The sequence below is a fragment of the Triplophysa rosa genome, linkage group LG13 (genome assembly GCF_024868665.1).
Source record: "Triplophysa rosa linkage group LG13, Trosa_1v2, whole genome shotgun sequence".
NCBI lineage: Eukaryota > Metazoa > Chordata > Actinopteri > Cypriniformes > Nemacheilidae > Triplophysa > Triplophysa rosa.
Window position 1 is genome coordinate 14,962,931 of NC_079902.1, and position 20,826 is coordinate 14,983,756.

At 38.2% G+C, this 20,826-nt stretch overlaps 1 long non-coding RNA gene across 1 annotated transcript in view; it reads left to right on the forward strand.

Moving 5' to 3' along the window:
• The first annotated feature begins 15,798 nt into the window (after window positions 1-15,798).
• LOC130563389 (uncharacterized) overlaps window positions 15,799-20,826 on the forward strand; it is a 108,525-nt gene continuing 103,497 nt past the window's right edge. The window contains exon 1 of the long non-coding RNA XR_008964117.1: window positions 15,799-15,915. This is a non-coding gene — a long non-coding RNA (uncharacterized LOC130563389). The remainder of the gene's footprint in view (window positions 15,916-20,826) is intronic.

Sequence of the window (20,826 nt, forward strand, 5' to 3'; positions counted from 1 at the left end):
TATGATCTTGTACACACAATATATTCTCAAATTCACACAGCAACCCCAAAAGTAAACGATGTAGACCTAGTAAAATTTGTGTTTTCGAACCTTACCATAGTAAATATTGGTATACAACTGCAGATAATCAATTTACTGTAGTTAATAAAAAGGGTTGTGGCAGTGCTCTTATATAGCGTGTTATACGATATACGTCTCCATTTTTCCTGGTGCTAAACAAATCAATATTGTTGGGTTATAATTATGTATATATTGCTGCCTTTTAAATGACACATAGGACATCTTTAAAATACTGTTTATTTCATTTATTTATTGGCAAATAAAAAACAACGGGGGCAATAAGAACGCAAGGGATTTTGATTTGATTTTGGTTCACACTGCCAGTGATTTTCTGGAACCTGTGCGTGCGTTCACACACATCCTAAAGACATGTGACATGTAATGTACTGTAATGTAGTCGGGAACGTATCGCTGTCACGGTGAAGGAATTTTCCTTGCAGTGATATTGGCTTTTTTATAGTTCAATAGCGCGGTTTGCTATATTATAACCGCATTCCTTCTATATTTAGTTCCAAATAGGCCTAAAAAAGCTACTAAATGGGGTTAGCATACATTGTTGGTTTTTAAATGATAAAGATATAAATTTAAAACAAAATAAGTACTTTTTATGTAGTCTATTTATTGGTAAATGCAGAACACTGAAGAATGAGACGCAAGAACCAAGGTATAGCCCAAACAGCTGAAGTTAAATATAAGAAAAATATGAACATATGAAAACAAAAGCAAATTGTTTGGGCTTGTTGGTGCAAACTTACAGAACCTCGACAAAAATGATAACAGAACGATGCGCAGTTTTAATAAAAAAATGTGTCAGTAGCCTGTTTTTACTAGGCTACATTAATTGCAATACAAAAGGCAATTATTTTGTTTTACATGTTTTTGTTTAGAAAAAACAAGCATGCTCAGGTAGGGTCAAATCAGTCTGTTAATAAAAAAATTGCTCCTCCACGTCGTGTACATCAAGAGACGTACTAGACTTGTTTTGAAGGTTGCTAAACGATCAAGTTTATTAAAGTTCTCTACCATTGTAACTTTGTGTTGATAGATGAAGTTATTTAAAACTTGCTGCATTTAGAGGCGACATATTCTCTCTCAATTTCAGTTTACATGCTCGGGACACATACAAACACCCGAGACCTCCGAAGACTACAGCGGATATTTCGGACTGTTGAGCGATTCACTGGTACTACCCTTCCCACTGCAAGAACTGTACTCATCCAGAGTGAGCGAGTAAAAGGGCTCGCAAAATCTCTCTGGACCCCTCACACCCAGCACACTTTCTCTTTGAACTGCTGCCGTCTGGTCGGCGCTACAGAGCACTGAGCACCAAAACAGCCAAATAAAGTTTCTTCCCTCAGGCCATCTACCCCATGAACAGTTGAACAGTTATGTTCTCCACACTGTTCAATAAATATGTCCAATACTAAACTACTCACTTATACTCATATTTATTTATTATATGTTACTGATTTAATATATCATACAGCTATCCCATTCCCTTACACAATTTGTATAAAGCACCTTATAACTTGTATATATGTAGCACAGGCATACTGTACAATATAGCATCCGCTGCTCTTTTGACATATATTGTTTTTTTCATATGTGTATTGTCTATTACATTTTTTTTTTATATTTTGTTACCTGTGTCTCGTCACTTGTGACTTTCAACTGTATGTGCACTGGCAGCTTCTGTCACCAAGACAAATTCCTCGTGCGTAGAGCACATTTGGCCAATAAAGCTCCTTCTAATTCTGACGTATGTTCTTTGCGTTATTATGGGAAACTTTATATGAGCTGTTCATATGATAGTAAATGTATTATACTACTATAGTATTTCTGTGTGGGGAATTGTGGACAGAATTGTCCCACATGGTCATCTTGCAATATAGCCTACTTACGCTGCTACCACTATAAAGACAATGCTTACTATTGTTAATGTTATGGGTAGTGTTTCTTACAGTGATCATTTTTGTCATGGCAAAGAGTTAGACAGTAGCATATACAGAACAGTTTAGCCACAGCAGCAGAGATCATTCAGGAATGGGATAAACAGAGATGACTGATTAAATTACGTTTTATTTTGAATTATGAATGACATAGAAATTCACAGTGCTGATGATTTCCCCCATGTTAATTCTGCCATCGTTATACCGGTAGTAGCCTACACCGACAGCTGCAGTGCCCATTGCAATGCAAACGCTGCGCACCTTGAAACTCCACGCCTCGCTGAGTGTGCGGCGCGAACTAGCTGCTTACCCATGCAGTTGTGGGTATGTATGTCTGATTAGTGTCTGCATTAATGCTAATAGCGCACAAATACTATGGAAACATTTAAAATGTGTTTATTGACCCGTTTCATTTGTTAACAATATAATAACTTTAAGTATTTGTATTGATTCACTTCTTTATTATTTGAATCACTAATGCACAGTGTATGTTCTATCTATCTTAATGTTTTATTGTTTGTACTACTGTTCATTTCACTGGTGGGGGGTCAAGAAATCTAGAGTGATGGCATGGTAGTGAACGGGAGAGTGTGTGGTTCGCTCCCAGTGTACATAGCCTAATTCCCAATTACCCAATGTAACAGGAGCCATTAGATTCTTGACAAGTATAACAAACTTTCTTTATTAAAGAGTTGAGGCCTCTAACTGGGTTAGGTGTCTTGAGCCTTTGTGTTTCGTCTTGACAGACTGACGTGACGCTTCTTTAATTGCTTGTACCTCAGCAGGTCAAGGGGTAATCTACTCCCCTTTTCATACAGCCGTCCCAGAGAAGAGATAGCTGAATTCATTTAGCAAATTAAGCTCGGAGAGTTGAGCGAAATCATTAACTTCCAGAGAATGATGAGAGTCCTCATCTTATGAAACAAACCAGATGGGACAAAGCCACTAGAACCCCCCCCTTCCCCCAAACTTTTCTCTGCTTCTTTATCTCTTGGATACACCCACACACACATTCGTATTAATTCAGAATATCCTTGGTTTAATCTTAGATTTCTCCACACATGGGTTGAGTGTGGGGTGATGCATATCGTCGCTGTCGGGCAGAATCCTCAAATCTCCAAAACCATTATTTTTCAGGAAATTAAAAAAACTGCATATTTTTTGAGTTATTAAACATTGTATCTTTAAAGTTGGTATTATGCCTTATATTGCTATCATATACTGTTGTGTACCAACATTAACACAACATTTCCCCAACACCATGTTTAATCGGAGATACAAGGTTTATGATTTGGGAGCAGGGAGATACGAGATTACGCTGTCATTGATAAGAATGGTACGGACACAGACGTCGCTGCTGCCAGCAGTGTTCATCAAAGTCTGAGGTCGCATTGAGCATTTTGACAAGAGACGAGGCTTTAAGAGCTAATGAAAGCTAATGATTGTGGTTACATACATCTTCCTAAACTCTATTTTAAACGTTAGAGCTATGAGTGATGCAATACCAAAATAAAACGTTAAACAGGCTGTCCAATATAGGCGGAAATTAATCTGCATGCAAATAAAGTCGACGGTCGCGTTGAGCCTCTTGACAAGAGAAAAGGCTTCAATAGTTAACCAAAGCTAATGACTGTGGTTACATACATCTTCCTAAACTCTATTTTAAAGGTTTAAGAACTATAAGTGATGTAATACAAAAAACGATGAGCTAACTAGGCTGTCTAATAGGCGGAAATTAGCCGAATCTGCTCGCAAACTTACCTTCGTGGCTCATAGGCTTCCCTTCTGCACTGAAGCATTACAGCTATCGATTTTTAACAAAACAGGCCTACTCAAATGTATCTAACCTAACTATTTTCACTCGTTATTGTCTAAAAAACTTTTAATCAGGAGACGTAATGCCAAGAGACTCCCGCGGAGTGAAGAAGAGGTGGAGTTACGAGACTTCTCAGACAGTTGAAGTGTCCAATGGAGTTAAGAGATTTGCTCTCAAGCTATTTTCAAATTGGTTGATAATTTGTAAAAATAACAGACCCACATGGGAACTGACCAATAGCATCGATTTGTGAAAAAATATGAAATTGACCAAATTTGGACATAGGAGGTTTCCGCCCGACAGCGACGATATGGAAGCGTTAGGACTGGTATGGTTGATGGCGTAATCTGTATGACACAAATTAATTGTCAAAGTCGTCAGCTAGAGAGGCAGACCGGCAAGCCAGGTCTTGAAGTCTGAAGGATGATTTAAATATTCTTGTGGATTTGCCGTCTCCCAGAGATGTAACATCTGATTTGACAGTCCCTAATGGTTGGAGACAGTGAGGATTCATGTAAAGTTTGAACGAAGGTTAAAATGGAAATCTGTTTTGATGTATGCCTTTCAAACATGCTTTAGATTTAACTTTAATATTGCTTGGGAAATTATTTATGCATTGAAAAATGATATTCGCTATAAAAAGGTGGTTTAGTCAATCTTATTTAATCAGACAGGTGAATACAAAAATATGAGTCATTCTCATGAAACCATTGCAAAGTCATGGCAGTAATGATTTTTAATATAAAACATAATTTAATAACACAAAAATTGTTTTTTGTATTTTTATTTTCTGTTGAAAATCTCATTACCGTAACACATTATACTATGGTTAAAAGATTTCTTTATATGAAGTGAAGTGAAAGTGACCTATTAGTCAGATATGGTAACCCATACCCAAAATGTGACCTCTGCATTTAACCCATCCAGAGAGTAGTGAACACACGCACAGAAAGTGGTGAACACAAGTACACCCGGAGCAGTGGGCAGCTATCACTGCAGCACCTGGGGAGCAAGTAGGGGTTGGTGCCTTGCTCAAGGGCACCTCAGTCGTTACCCGCCGGCCCTGGGAAGCGAACCTGCAACCTTCTGGTCATGAGTCCGACTCTCTAACCATTAGGCCACGACTACCCTACAATTTATATTTATCTTCAGTAAAAAAAAAATATTCTTTTATCGAACCATTAACATGACGATTTTGGTTATCATTAGCATAGTTTTCCACATTTTTACAAAAGAAATACATTTATAAATTTCTATGAAAATACTGTATATGTAGCAAGTTCAATAGACAAGGAAGGAAGAGGCCGGGGTCGGGTTGATATGGGATCAGAATTGTTTCAATATTCTGAATAAATAAACTATGATCCGCAAATAAATATAGAGAGTTTCACAAACATTTTTTAAATCCACATATGCACAAAAAGCGAACCATAAATATATGTTAGACGTTCCACAAAAAGAAATGGAATTCACAAATAAATACAATGAGATTTGCAAATAAAAAATATTTACAAATTTATTTCAATGGCATTTATTTGTAGATCACTTTCTGCACATTTGTGGATCGCTTTCTGCACATTTGTGGATCGCTTTCTGTGCATTTGTGAATCGCTGCACGCATTTGTGGATCAGTGCACGCATTTGTGGATGGCTCTCTGTGCATTTGTGGATTTTGAAACATTTCTAACGTCAAAACGCGCACACAATCCACAAATAGGTGGACTCCGCCCACTATCTACGCAAGCCAATCGGGTAACTTCCGCTTTCGTTGTCCAATAGGGCACGTTCTAACTTCAGCCAATCACGTTTTGTTCTGCACTAAGATTCAGGGAGCTAACATGGCGGCTAGTGGCGGTCTAAAATGCGTGATATACTAAGAAATGTGAATGGCCTCTTCTTTATACTACTCAGTAATGATTGTTTGTGTTTATATGCATTGTCCGTATGTTAGTAACAAACGACTGAAATGTTTATGACTTGATAACAGCGTGCACGGACTGGGGTGGACAATCCCGGTGACTGGGGACTGATTTGGTCTGCTGCAAGCCAGCCGTTTTATTGTCTTTATGTACCAAAGTGATAAATTCCGATTTTGGCATTCGATAAAATATAATCTGTTTCCCCGATACTGCATGGGTAAGCAGCTAGTTCGCGCCGCACACTCAGCGTGGCGTGGAGTTTCAAGGTGCGCAGCGTTTGCATTGCAATGGGCACTGCAGCTGTCGGTGTAGGCTACTACCGGTATAACGATGGCAGAATTAACATGGGGGAAATCATCAGCACTGTGAATTTCTATGTCATTCATAATTCAAAATAAAACGTAATTTAATCAGTCATCTCTGTTTATCCCATTCCTGAATGATCTCTGCTGCTGTGGCTAAACTGTTCTGTATACTGTCTTAACTCTTGCCACAACAAAGGATGTCGATCCTTTGACTATGATCTTGTACACACAATATATTCTCAAATTCACACAGCAACCCCAAAAGTAAACGATGTAGACCTAGTAAAATTTGTGTTTTCGAACCTTACCATAGTAAATATTGGTATACAACTGCAGATAATCAATTTACTGTAGTTAATAAAAAGGGTTGTGGCAGTGCTCTTATATAGCGTGTTATACGATATACGTCTCCATTTTTCCTGGTGCTAAACAAATCAATATTGTTGGGTTATAATTATGTATATATTGCTGCCTTTTAAATGACACATAGGACATCTTTAAAATACTGTTTATTTCATTTATTTATTGGCAAATAAAAAACAACGGGGGCAATAAGAACGCAAGGGATTTTGATTTGATTTTGGTTCACACTGCCAGTGATTTTCTGGAACCTGTGCGTGCGTTCACACACATCCTAAAGACATGTGACATGTAATGTACTGTAATGTAGTCGGGAACGTATCGCTGTCACGGTGAAGGAATTTTCCTTGCAGTGATATTGGCTTTTTTATAGTTCAATAGCGCGGTTTGCTATATTATAACCGCATTCCTTCTATATTTAGTTCCAAATAGGCCTAAAAAAGCTACTAAATGGGGTTAGCATACATTGTTGGTTTTTAAATGATAAAGATATAAATTTAAAACAAAATAAGTACTTTTTATGTAGTCTATTTATTGGTAAATGCAGAACACTGAAGAATGAGACGCAAGAACCAAGGTATAGCCCAAACAGCTGAAGTTAAATATAAGAAAAATATGAACATATGAAAACAAAAGCAAATTGTTTGGGCTTGTTGGTGCAAACTTACAGAACCTCGAAAAAAATGATAACAGAACGATGCGCAGTTTTAATAAAAAAATGTGTCAGTAGCCTGTTTTTACTAGGCTACATTAATTGCAATACAAAAGGCAATTATTTTGTTTTACATGTTTTTGTTTAGAAAAAACAAGCATGCTCAGGTAGGGTCAAATCAGTCTGTTAATAAAAAAATTGCTCCTCCACGTCGTGTACATCAAGAGACGTACTAGACTTGTTTTGAAGGTTGCTAAACGATCAAGTTTATTAAAGTTCTCTACCATTGTAACTTTGTGTTGATAGATGAAGTTATTTAAAACTTGCTGCATTTAGAGGCGACATATTCTCTCTCAATTTCAGTTTACATGCTCGGGACACATACAAACACCCGAGACCTCCGAAGACTACAGCGGATATTTCGGACTGTTGAGCGATTCACTGGTACTACCCTTCCCACTGCAAGAACTGTACTCATCCAGAGTGAGCGAGTAAAAGGGCTCGCAAAATCTCTCTGGACCCCTCACACCCAGCACACTTTCTCTTTGAACTGCTGCCGTCTGGTCGGCGCTACAGAGCACTGAGCACCAAAACAGCCAAATAAAGTTTCTTCCCTCAGGCCATCTACCCCATGAACAGTTGAACAGTTATGTTCTCCACACTGTTCAATAAATATGTCCAATACTAAACTACTCACTTATACTCATATTTATTTATTATATGTTACTGATTTAATATATCATACAGCTATCCCATTCCCTTACACAATTTGTATAAAGCACCTTATAACTTGTATATCCAAAGCGACTTTCAAGTTTGAGAGCATATACACTGCGTTCCAAATTATTATGCAAATGATATCTTTCTCTGGTTTTCCTAATTTGTCGATGCAAATGACAGTCAGTATAATTTTCAAGTAATCAACAGTTAGGGTACATTTGGAATTTTATTGAACAAACCTCCCACTGACAACAGTATTTATTTAAAAAATGAAAAACTCAAAATGCACTGTTCCAAATTATTATGCACAACAGAGTTTGAAAACATTTCATAGGTTGTAAAAAACTGAAAATGGTCATTTGTTGAATTTGCAGCATTAGGAGGTCATATTTACTGAAATCAAAAGCTATTTCAATCAAAAACATCCTAACAGGGCAAGTTACATGTTAACATAGGACCCCTTCTTTGATATCACCTTCACAATTCTTGCATCCATTGAACTTGTGAGTTTTTGGATAGTTTCTGATTGAATTTCTTTGCAGGATGTCAGAATAGCCTCCCAGAGCTGCTGTTTTGATGCTAACTGCCTCCCACCATCATAGATCTTTCGCTTGAGGATGCTCCAAAGGTTCTCAATAGGGTTGAGGTCAGGGGAGGATGGTGGCCACACCATGAGTTTCTCTCCTTTTATGCCCATAGCAGCCAATGACACAGAGGTATTCTTTGCAGCATGAGATGGTGCATTGTCATGCATGAAGATGATTTTGCTACGGAAGGCATGGTTCTTCTTTTTGTACCATGGAAGAAAGTGCTCAGTCAGAAACTCTACATACCTTGCAGAGTTCATTTTCACACCTTCAGGGACCCTAAAGGGGCCCACCAGCTGTCTCCCCATGATTCCAGCCCAAAACATGACTCCGCCACCTCCTTGCTGACGTCGCAGCCTTGTTGGGACATGGTGGCCATCCACCAACCATCCACTACTCCATCCATCTGGACCATCCAGGGTTGCACGGCACTCATCAGTAAACAAGACTGTTTGAAAATTAGTCTTCATGTATGTGTGGGCCCACTGCAACCGTTTCTGCTTGTGAGCATTGGTTAGGGGTGGCCGAATAGTAGGTTTATGCACAACTGCAAGCATCTGGAGGATCCTACACCTTGAGGTTTTCGGGACTCCCGAGGCACCAGCAGCTTCAAATACCTGTTTGCTGCTTTGCAATGGCATTTTTGCAGCTGCTCTCTTAATCCGATGAATTTGTCTGGAAGAAACCTTCCTCATTCTGCCTTTATCTGCACGAACCCTTCTGTGCTCTGAATCAGCCACAAATCTCTTCACAGTACGATGATCTCGCTTAAGTTTTCGTGAAATATCTAATGTTTTCATACCTTGTCCAAGACATTGCACTATTTGACGCTTTTCGGCAGCAGACAGATCCTTTTTCTTTCCCATATTGCTTGAAACCTGTGGCCTGCTTAATAATGTGGAACGTCCTTCTTAAGTAGTTTTCCTTTAATTGGGCTCACCTGGCAAACTACTTATCACAGGTGTCTGAGATTGATTTCAGTGATCCAAAGAGCACTGAGACACAATACCATCCATAAGTTTAATTGAACAATATAAAATTAAATGTTTACGACACTTAAATCCAATTTGCATAATAATTTGGAACGCAGTGTATAATAATTACATCCGTGGTCTTTTTGGAGNTGTACAATATAGCATCCGCTGCTCTTTTGACATATATTGTTTTTTTCATATGTGTATTGTCTATTACATTTTTTTTTTATATTTTGTTACCTGTGTCTCGTCACTTGTGACTTTCAACTGTATGTGCACTGGCAGCTTCTGTCACCAAGACAAATTCCTCGTGCGTAGAGCACATTTGGCCAATAAAGCTCCTTCTAATTCTGACGTATGTTCTTTGCGTTATTATGGGAAACTTTATATGAGCTGTTCATATGATAGTAAATGTATTATACTACTATAGTATTTCTGTGTGGGGAATTGTGGACAGAATTGTCCCACATGGTCATCTTGCAATATAGCCTACTTACGCTGCTACCACTATAAAGACAATGCTTACTATTGTTAATGTTATGGGTAGTGTTTCTTACAGTGATCATTTTTGTCATGGCAAAGAGTTAGACAGTAGCATATACAGAACAGTTTAGCCACAGCAGCAGAGATCATTCAGGAATGGGATAAACAGAGATGACTGATTAAATTACGTTTTATTTTGAATTATGAATGACATAGAAATTCACAGTGCTGATGATTTCCCCCATGTTAATTCTGCCATCGTTATACCGGTAGTAGCCTACACCGACAGCTGCAGTGCCCATTGCAATGCAAACGCTGCGCACCTTGAAACTCCACGCCTCGCTGAGTGTGCGGCGCGAACTAGCTGCTTACCCATGCAGTATCGGGGAAACAGATTATATTTTATCGAATGCCAAAATCGAAATTTATCACTTTGGTACATAAAGACAATAAAACGGCTGGCTTGCAGCAGACCAAATCAGTCCCCAGTCACCGGGATTGTCCACCCCAGTCTATGCACGCTGTTATTAAGTCATAAACGTTTCAGTCGTTTGTTACTAACATATGGACAATGCATAGAAACACAAGCAATCATTACTGAGTAGTATAAAGAAGAGGCCATTCACATTTCTTAGTATATCACACATTTTAGACCGCCACTAGCCGCCATGTTAGCTCCCTGAATCTTAGTGCAGAACAAAACGTGATTGGCTGAAGTTAGAACGTGCCCTATTGGACAACGAAAGCGGAAGTTACCCGATTGGCTTGCGTAGATAGTGGGCGGAGTCCACCTATTTGTGGATTGTGCGCACGTCTTGACATTAGAAATGTTTCAAAATCCACAAATGCACAGAGAGCCATCCACAAATGCGTGCACTGATACACAAATGCGTGCAGCGATTCACAAATGCACAGAAAGCGATTCACAAATGCACAGAAAGCGATCCACAAATGTGCAGAAAGCGATCCACAAATGCACAGAAAGCGATCCACAAATGTGCAGAAAGCGATCCACAAATTTACAATTTGTAAATATTTTTTTTGCAAATCTCATTGTATTTATTTGTGAATTCCATTTCTTTTTGTGGAACGTCTAACATATATTTATGGTTCGCTTTTGTGCATATGTGGATTTAAAAAATGTTTGTTAAACTCTCTACATTTATTTGCGGATCATTGTTTATTTATTCAGAATATTGCAACAATTCTGATCCCATAGGTTGACTACTACTGACGTTTTTATTGTCTCTGATTCGTTTCACACGACGTTGCGCTACTCGCGCTTAAACACTGTACTCAAATAATAATCACAGTATCGTAAGTGAAGATTCTCGTTGTCCTCGGGAAGTCCGTCTCTCATCTCGCCAGTAGTAGTCTCTCTCTCTCTCTCTCTCTCTCTCTCTCTCTCTCTCTCTCTCTCTCTCTCTCTCTCTCTCTCTCTCTCAATCAAACCCTCTCTCTCTCTCTCTCTCTCTCTCTCTCTCTCTCTCTCTCTCTCTCTCTCTCTCTCTCTCTCTCTCTCTGTGTCTCCGCAGGCTTCATTCTTCCCCACGCCACTTTCTAGAATGAGACACAGGTGTTAGTCATTTGCACTCGCCCCATTTACTCACTGCTCGTCTCCCGCTCTCTCTCCCGCTGCAGACCTCGCTGAACCACGCCCCCTTGCCACAATATACTTCATTAATGTCTCATTCAGTTTGATTAATAAACATATTTTAATAAAAATCTTTTTTGTACATTTTTGTGTTGTTTTGATGAATACATTTTAAGGTGTTATTTTGGCAAAAAAGAGTTCAAAACATGTTTAAATTTTTGAATGAATATGTTTTAACATGACAGACCTTGTTTTAATGACTAAAAGGACAATTTGTTGATGCAAGTATCCTTTGAAAAACCAAGTTCGACATCCTGGAAGCCAAGATTTCGTGAGAATCACCCACAAGCCATTAAATTTATATTTGGTCTTTAGTTTTCTTACTGTGTGCACTATACACAAAGTAGACAGACACTGGTAGAAGCTACACTGAGTTTATCAGTGCACCTACTGGAAAACTGTGAATGAACTGTGAAAGAAACACGTGTAAGCCTAAAAGAGTGAGAGTTGAGAAAAAAGAGAAGCTAATCTACTTTGGAAGTCATGTCTGGTCTGTACTCACAGTGAATTTCCTGTTGTAAATGGAAGCTAATGGGGGAAAGGTCTGTGTAATTCTCTGTCCATTAGCCACTCTGCCTGGCCTAATTGCTTAGCCGAGCCTGAACAATTTTGTTAGACATTGCTAGGGTAATTATTGCTGCTTTGGCTAAAAATAACAAACCTCACACCAAACTGGGATGCATGGCTGCTTTCTATTCAGATTTTTTCACCCATCCATTTTCTCTTCTTATGATGAGCCACGTTGCTGTGTTAGATGTTAAGCTGCAAGCATTAGACAGCATGTCGTGAAACTCCACATTCCATTGTGAAATGTTTTTTTAGACCTCATCGTTGGCTATTAAACTGATGAGAGTATCTTGAAGATCACTTAAAATCTGTTTGTACATATTGAGAAAGGTGTAAATAATCTTGACAATTCCACTTGAGTTTCTTCAAATCTCGCCTGTCCGCATTCTGATTCAAACTCTTCACCAAGTGACACATTCAAACACTCTAAAGAACAACACTGGCTTTGGGCAAAACAGGAACCTTAAACTCGCTGCCCACCAATTAAATCATTTATATCATAAATAACACTACATTTCATTATGTGGTTTGTGCCTAAGTGTGTCTGAGTCAGTCCCATTGCCCGTGTCTAGCCTCTCCATGCTGCCGCTCAAAAACGTACGTTCATATATTCCTGCTCTCTCTTTCTGCTGGCCTGGCACTTGTGTTTATGTTGTGCCGTGATTGGTGATTTATATTTTGACAGCACACATCTGCGTATTTTGCTGATGTGCCATTTTGGCGAGTACGTGTGTGCCAGTCATCACGCACACTATTGACTTTTTTAAAACCTTGGTCCTTGATGGAATTTATGAGCTAGGGATGTTAGCGGGTGTCTAGCATTTTTCCCCCATCATCCTCTCCAACGCTTTTTCCCGTTTCTTGCAATGATGGAATCTGCACAGTGGGAGAGATATTCCTGCCATTGTACGGAATAGATTTTGCAGCATTGTCATGTGACGCATGTCTCGAGCTGAAACGCGATGGGATAATGTAGCCCATGTCTCGAGAGGGGATGACAAATACAGATATGACCTCCAGCAGATGGAAATCTTAATTTGCAGCAGCAAGTTTATTAAGACAAATGGACACAGACACTCACAGCAGACGGGCAAGCCTGGAAGTACAAACAAACAATACATCAAATGGATGTGCTCATTCGTAGAATGTGAGCGTATATTCTTTCAGCCGTTGTCCATGCACACAACAGATCCTCTAAATAAAACAAGTATAGACATGTGTGGTCCGAGAGAGCGAAACAGATGAAGTAGTCTTTATTTAGTAAACTTGCACAATATAAAATGGCAGAGACTGATTGCTATGCTTTAAATTGTGCTGCAGTCGTTGTTTTTCGAGATGGTTAGTGTGGTTTTCTAAAAATGTCTAAAATTAGTTTTATTTATTTCTCTCCATTTTAGTCTAATTTCTTTACAAGGGAACGCTTTGGTGTACATAACGATGATATGGCTAATGTAAAAGGCTGTGAGTGTCCGGTTCATTTGTTGTCAGTAGCAAGGAGTGTAATGTAGTCCATTAACATTTGGATCTCAGTCAATAATTGCAGTGTTTCTAAACGGAGTTTTGGTGTTTGGAGATAATTTGCCATCTTGGAAGAATACATGGGTCACATTAGGGACAAAACACTAGTGCTGAGAGTTTGATAAACCAAATGTTAGTTTAATTCTTCATGCTGTATGTACTAAGCAGACGTGAGCTGAAGCAACAGCAAGATTTTTAGGAAAGCATTATTGCATAAGGACAGCTTTTTGGCCTTGATTTTTGTTCATTGTTCTTTCTTTATTGGCAGATTTTTATTTTATTTAAACATAAAAAAGCACATTCTGAGGTTAAACCAGGAAAACAAAACTGCCGGTGGGGTAAGAAATAAATACAGTGCTTATTTCAAAAGTAATTCAAGATACTTCCAATATCTTAAATATGCAGTTTGTTTCTTAAATAAATGTTCTGCCTTAAGGAAGTTTAGATTCGTTTTTACTAAAAAACAAGACAGAAATATTGATTAATAGTGTGACACAAAGTGTTATTTCTTATATGCACAAGAAAAAAAGAAGTCTATGAAGAATAGTGAGTGAACATTTGAACCACATCTTGTTTACATTATTCCAAGTAGATTTCTTTGCTTTCCTGGTTGAGGGAAACTTTTCTATCGTATCTGGAAGGTTTTGTGACAGAGGGTCTGCCTGTCACTTTGGCTTAGGTCGGTTTGGTCTTTCTCCTATCTCGCTCTCCCTCTCTTTCCCCCCTCTCACTTAGTCATGTATCCATTGATCTTGTGAAAATAACAAAATGGGGAAATAATACGAGCCGACGGGTGACATGCTACTTTGTACCTACTCTCTTACCGCTTGCATCATCTTCAGCATCACTGCAAACAGCTGTGGGCCACTGGGCATAAGAGGCAGGTGTGTGTTTGAATGTGTGCAACTGTATTTTTAGTTTTCATGAGCAGTCATGCGAAATTGTGTTTGTTGGAGTGGATGAAGTATAAACTCAACATTTTAAATAAAAAAAGATGAAAAGGAAAAGTACAATGAGAAAATTGTGTGGCGGAGAGGGAGGTTGAAGGGAGGGCACCGAACAGAATTATAGAGAAGGTGGAGAATGCGTTTCCCGCGGGAGGATGTCACACTCCTGGGGAAGCGTCTGTTTTTGTTGAATTAAATGATGTAGGGCTCGTGTTATGTGTGACGGTCAGAACTCGTTGTGGGTTAGTTTGACTTTGAGTGAGGTGTCTTTATTACCAGTCATTGCGTAACATTTGCAATAATATCATCATCCTATTATTAGAGGTGCAAGCATTAATATTGTACCACGAACAGCAATGATGGTTCAAAATGTGCTGCTTGTGAAGGATATGTTACTTTCCTGAGTGATCTGACTTGGAATGTGATATAACTGGAAACGCCTATAGCCTAAAGTTCACCCAAAAATGAAAAAATATTTTAAGTTGTTCCAAACCTATATACATTTTTTGTTCTGTTGAACACAAAATAAGATATTTTGAAGAATGAAAAAAATTGGGGGGCACCATTGTCTACCATAGTAGTTTTCTTTTCCTATAGTCAATAATATTGCCCTTCCATATTCTTTTTTTCTGTGAAATAGTTGTGCAGTGCGTTTCTAAGGTGTCTTGTGAGATCTTTCTGCATAATAAATAAAATAGTGATATTTATTCTAACAACCAACATTATTTTTTATTGCATTCAATATCCAGTACAAGACACAAATGCATACCTCATGCAGAATGTTGCTAGTAAATGTTGTCATTTGTCATTTAGCAGACGCTTTCTGTTAGTAACTGACATCCCTGCCTCTCCTCCATGGCTTCAGCTAACCCAATTTAAATTTTCATTTAGATTGTCTTAATTTATTCTTGTCGTGTGTCAAAAACGAGAAGGATGGATTTAAAAAAAAAGATACACGGCCAATTACAATCTTCAGACCATCAATGCGGGATGCTAACGTTGTCCGTAGGATAAGTTATGAGGAAAGAGAGAGTTATTCCGTCCGAGACGAGATGGCATTTGTTTTGTTGCCCCGTCTCCATTATTAAAGCAGAATGTCACTGCGGATGTGATATATATTCAGCCGTGGAGCCGGAGGTGCAGTAGCGTTTCTTGCTTTGGCTGGTTTCATGCCCTGTCAGATCTGGCTCCACTTTCATAGCAGATGTCTGGGCTGCTGCGCTAGAGACGAAGCCTCGCGCCGGGGCTACGTGAGGGGGAAGAATCCTCTGGGCGAGAGGTCTGGAGTGTTTAGATCACTGTGCGTTTATTCACTGTCTCTGTCTGGTCTTTTCTTTTTATAATAGCAAACAGCATAGCACAGTGGACATGTGTGCAAATGATAGTACTGATCTGGTCCCTAAGGTATGTGGATGCACAGTACACACACACACACACACACACACACACACACACACACACACACACACGCACACACGCATACAAACACAGACAGTTTTTGTTCTTCAGTTATTTAACACCTCTTTGTAAAGCTGTCCTGTAGCTAAATGTTATTTGGCACCTATCACAACATCTTGATGTATGACAAATGGCCGACCCTAACAGTACTTAAAAGCACGTTTACAGAATCCAGCGATTGGTCGGCTGTGGCTGTGCCTCAAGCAACAAAATAAAATAAAAAATGTAATTTTAATTCGTCTAGATTGATGATTTGTTGTTGTTTCCATCTTGTCATATTTGAGGGATGTGTCATATCCGTTTTATGCTTCTGCGCATAATGACATCTTTTGTACGTTTATAATTCGCATTATTTTAATGATATCGTTGTGTCCAGACGCATCAATCTGATACATAGTGAGATGGAAAATATGTAACCTCTTGATGACTAGATTTTAGCTTTTGTGAGTGTACTGTATGTGCTTAAAGGTCTCAAAAAAAAAATACACTGTGGATGTCCCACCTTGCAGTTGTATCGATTTGAAGGAGTTACAGATGAAGTTCTGCCTTTAGCTTCTTCTATAAAGGGTTTTACTGAGACTGCATCTCGGCTTGTGCTTGTGCAGTGGTGGAAAACATAGCTAGCAGACTTTTGGCAGAATTATGCAGCAAGGATACTCAGATTTAGTTATTTTTCTGTTGCTGCTTGAGGCTCAGTGATCCATCAGAAAGAACCAGGTTTCATCCCCAATACAGAGGAACTAATCTGAGGCGCAGTTATAAAAAGTGGAGAAGACAGCGGTTTTAAATTATTTAGACCTTTCCCTCAGAATTGAAATTACTGTAAAAATATGCTTTTTGGCAATGCACAAAAATGTGTGTTTTTTTTCTTCTCATTTAGAGGAATTTACACAGTAAAATGGGAAGTGCAATAATTCTGAGTTATATTTATTATAATAATAAATATTTAAATATTTCTACAATAAAGAGCTATTATTCAATTGATTTGCAGATTTGAAAACAAACAAAAAAGCCATTAAATCTGTAATATTAGGATTATATTCATTACTATTATGTGGTTGCGAAACTAAATTAGTATTCCAATAAAATTGCTATCACGTACCAGGACCTTAATTTCAGTAAAGGATTGTGAATTTTAAGCAAATTTTAGGCATTAGCTCACAATGAGGGACGATTCTCTAAATTGTAATATATTCACTAAAACATGAAAGTTAAATACTTAAAAAAGGAAGGTAATTATTTAATTTGTTAAACGTAGTCAATTTAAGACTGTAATAATCAGAGACTGTTCATAATCTGAGAGGTTGAATCAGTGCTAGCATGTCTCTCTCTCTCTCTCTCTCTCTCTCTCTCTCTCTCTCTCTCTCTCTCTCTCTCTCTCTCTATTTTGGATGCATTTCCACATTTTTTAATTTCCTTAAAGGACCAGTGTGTAGTTTTTTGGAGGATCTATTGACAGATATGCAATATAATAATTATGTGTTCAAAGTAGGGTTGTCACGGTACCATAAACATGTCTTACGATACTATACCAGCTGAAGTATCTCGATACCAAGTAGTATCACGATGCTGTGCCATGTTCATAATTCAAATCTATACAAAAAACACAGATTTTGATGAAACATTTTGTATTTACTATAATAAACTGTATTATACTTTGCACAAGAATATGTTGTCGTATTAACTGTAGTAATTGGATAAATTGTAGCAAATACATTTACATTTAGTCATTTGTAAATACTATAAATACTGTAGTAAACTTAAATATTTACTATGATAAGACTCAAAAACACTAGTATCTATGAGTTTTAGTAGTTTACTGTAGTAAATACTAAAGTACACTAGATCATTTTTCACAAAATTGTTGGACAAATTTAATTGATACAGCAGTCTTTATAAAGGGAAATATTAGGCTTACTTTACTGTAAATGCAGAACTAAAACGGCCAGTACGTGGCGTAAATTTTCCACTGAGTTAGTGAATCATTTAACCAACTCCTTCAAATCGCCAATTTGAATCATTAACTCGTCCGAGACATTCAAAACACACATTCATTTTGGAGATAAACACCGCAAAAAGGCAGATGTACAGTAAGTGTTCAAATAAATATTAATGCGCATATGCAACATTAACTACGGTACTACGATACTACCGTTTAAAAAATAGAGAGGCATCACGGGTATTATGAAGCTTTAGCATCACGATGCTACCGAAGCACTGGTACACCGTGCAAAAGTGTATAAAGACCTTACACAATGAAGCGTTGTGTTTTTCTTACCTTGGAATGAGCTATTTCTATCTATACAGCGCGGGTCCCCTTGCATGGAATGTTGTTGACATGTTGCCATGTTTTTATACAGTAGCCCTAAACAAACAAACTGCTCTACAGAACACGTTTCGTAAATATGTCATCTCTTTCGGGAAAGAAGCGAAAACGTGACGACATCTTAATCCTCTCTCAGCCTCTGTAGTGCTTCGAAAGGGATTGGGGAGTGAGCGGTTGGTTGCAATTCGCAACCTCACCGATAGATGCCGCTACAAATTACACAAAGCACCTTTAAAGTTGAGTTATGTGGGGGGAATTTTTCTGAAACCATGTTTTTTTGTGCATAAAGTGTGTCCTTTGGATTGTGATGTTGCAGTATGTATCTGCTCATGGTGATGTAAATGAAATTTGAGTGTTTCCTAGATTTACGTTTATTCAGATGTTTTATGCAGAACATTCAAGTTTCATTCAAATACATTTGTATCTGTAATGTGTTGCCTGGTTTCTTGTGTCATACTTTTTAGTTTAAACTAGACAAAATGCCGTACCATGAGAAACCGCTCAGATAATTTTGGGGACAGAAAGATTTACTTTCAAATAACGAGAATCCAGTAAATTGGAATTACTACTATGATCCATCCATTGTGATTGGATTTCAGTGGTGGAGAATATGATAATCTTCATCAAAGTTAATTATTTTTTGTGCCCGGTTTATAACTAGTGCAGATTATGGTAACATAATAATTAATGAGATTTTTGAGTTAACATCCTTACGTTCATTGAATTTGTGTTCTCAACTGCCATTATCATATTAAATCTGGATTAGAAACGGAAAGATGATGAATTATTTTGCTGTGAATTGGTCTTCAGTATTTCATTTTTAGATGTATTCGCAAATCTTATAATGTTTGAATCATCAAAAACATCAAAGGGCCTTTCTTGTAATGCATTTAACTATGAGGATTTTCCACATTCATCGGACGCACAGTGACACCCTAACACCCACTAAATGGAGAGTTAGGGGGTGAAATTTATTTCTACCTGACGGGACAACAATTTTATGTGGCCTATTGTGTGCGAAGGGCTGTGAAAGAGACCATTTGCATGCAAATGCAGGAGGGAAATGATTTCTCCAAATCACTAGGAACAGCATTCTTCATTGCATCTTCTCCATAGGCCTGTGCTGAAATGGGATGATGCTAGTTTATGCTTTATGCTAAAGAATCATATCGTGGGGGAAAATTTCAATGCTCAGTTAAGCGCAAGCACTCCTTTTTTCTCTCGAAGATACTATCATATGGGGAAAGTGTTGGGCCTGGTGGATAAAAATCTAGACTGGTGAAAGGTCACCCAAAATAGGGAGACGTATGAGCGGTCACAGCTGTGCCCTGGAGCAGGTAACTTAGCCCTGGGTTACTTCAATTGGACCATGCCTATAATGTGTTGACATACATGACAGCTACACATATTGGACATATATCTGATCCTGAGGTCTGTCAACCCAACAGAAAAAAGGTTTTCGAAAGCCTTTCTTGTTAAAAACTTGAAAATATAAATGATTTGCATCAGGGATGCATGCAGTACAGAGGTTCTGTCAAGCAGGAATTTTCATTTTGTTAGTGTGTGATATAATGAGTGGCAATGTTGGCGCAGGAATTTGATTTGAAATCTTTCCCTGTGTGTTCGCATCATTGGCCATGGCAGATCCTGATATAGAGCGGCAATGTTCTGTCCTGCACAGCTCTTATTTGCTGGCCACAAAATCAAATGCATACAAATGCCCCCTGCTTGTTGCTGATATACATCCACTGACATACAGTTTTGTTTTAGATATTGAGAAAAAACTGTTTTCCAGCAAAATGTTATTTAGATTTGATTACTTCTTCTTTATATCGGACATCTTTCACTTAGTATTATTATTTACAAACCTCAGACCCATTCAGATATCCAGCAACGCAGGGTTGTCCTTGCTTAAAATTCAATTCCTTTCTAAAACCCTGCTTCAGGGTTCCTTATCATAATCCAAATCCTTCGCTAGAAGGTCACAGTGTTTGACAGGTCTCTGTTTAAACGCCAGGGCAATTTTTAATTACGTCCCAATTACATGCCTTGTGAGCAAAATGGTCTCATCAAAGACTTCCTGTAACTGTGGTTTTAGCCAATTAGAACAAGACTGCTGCGGATTATTTGATGGACAGTTTTTAATTTGATATATAAAAGGGTAAAAGTAATCCCACCCCATTTCCATATACACACTCACATCTGTGTAAGGAACAAATTAGTTTGTAATGACCAAATATTCCACATTCTTTGGCACATTAATTCATTTTAATAGCAAAAATATTACATCCTAATCCACTGCAAATTCCTACCTGTCACAGCAGCGTGATTTAAAAGTGTAAGAGATGACAGCTAGAGGCAGGAGGTTTGTCATTTCCATTATGTAGGACCTGCACTAAGCACAGGGCATTTCGACTGTTAAAGTAAGCGCAATGTACAGTGCTTGGATTGTTTTTAGTTATAAATGTGTGCATGTGTGTGTGTGTGTGTGTTCATGTTTGTATATCCCGGTGGGGACCTAAACCTGAATA